The sequence below is a fragment of the Egretta garzetta genome, unplaced genomic scaffold, assembly GCF_000687185.1.
Source record: "Egretta garzetta isolate BGI_Z169 unplaced genomic scaffold, ASM68718v1 scaffold884, whole genome shotgun sequence".
Taxonomy (NCBI): domain Eukaryota; kingdom Metazoa; phylum Chordata; class Aves; order Pelecaniformes; family Ardeidae; genus Egretta; species Egretta garzetta.
This window is the reverse complement of record NW_009259330.1, coordinates 5,656-6,502: the sequence shown is the minus strand read 5'-3', so window position 1 is coordinate 6,502 and position 847 is coordinate 5,656.

The window sequence follows — 847 nt, the reverse complement described above, 5'->3', positions numbered from 1 at the left end:
CCCCTCCAGCATCTCCTGGGAGGGGCCTGCCACACCCACTGACATCATGTCCCCCAGGCAGGCCATTGGTCCCTGTGCCTCTCTTGTCCCGCCCCCTGCCACCTTGCAGTTGTTCATTGGGCTGGATCTGGGGTGGGGTGGGGGGACCCACAGTGGGGTCCCACAGCAGGGCAGGGGGGCCCTACAGTGGGATGGAGGGTCCCATAGTGGAGTGGGGGGGTCCCCTTGCCCCCCGGCCTGGGGGTGCAGCCGTGGGGCTCCATCTGCCTGCTGCGTGTGGGCATGGGGCACAGGGACCCCCCTCCCCACGGGTTCTGGGGGACCTTGGCGCCGTGGGATCCAGCTGTGGGGTGATGGGGGATCCTGTTGCTCGTGAGCGGTCCTGTATCGGTTGGTACCCGCGGAAGATGTGGGGCTGTGTGGGGTCCCGTCCCCATCCCCACCGGCTGTGGGGCAATGGGGGGCCGATCCCTGGGGGATGCCCCAGTAGGGCTGTCCCAGCTCTTGCACCCCACGGTCCTGTCCCCCCCTCATGGCCGCTCTGCTCGGTGCCATGTGGCCACTGCCACAGTGGTGACATGGGTGAAGGTCATGGAGAGACAGCCTGGCTTCGGGGAGCCCCTTGGTACCCCACTAATGGTGATTAATGAGCAAATTAAATGGTCTCTGTAACCCCTCACTGCCCAGGACTGGAGCTGGGAGCTGTGGAGGGTCCTCCCCCTGAGGCCAATGGGTGCTGGGGGGGTCCCCATCCTGCTGGGGCAGAGGGAGCCCAGCACCAGGTCTGGGGGGAAAACGGTGCAGCTGCAGGGTCACCGTCACCATAGCGAGTGGTGGGGAAGGCATC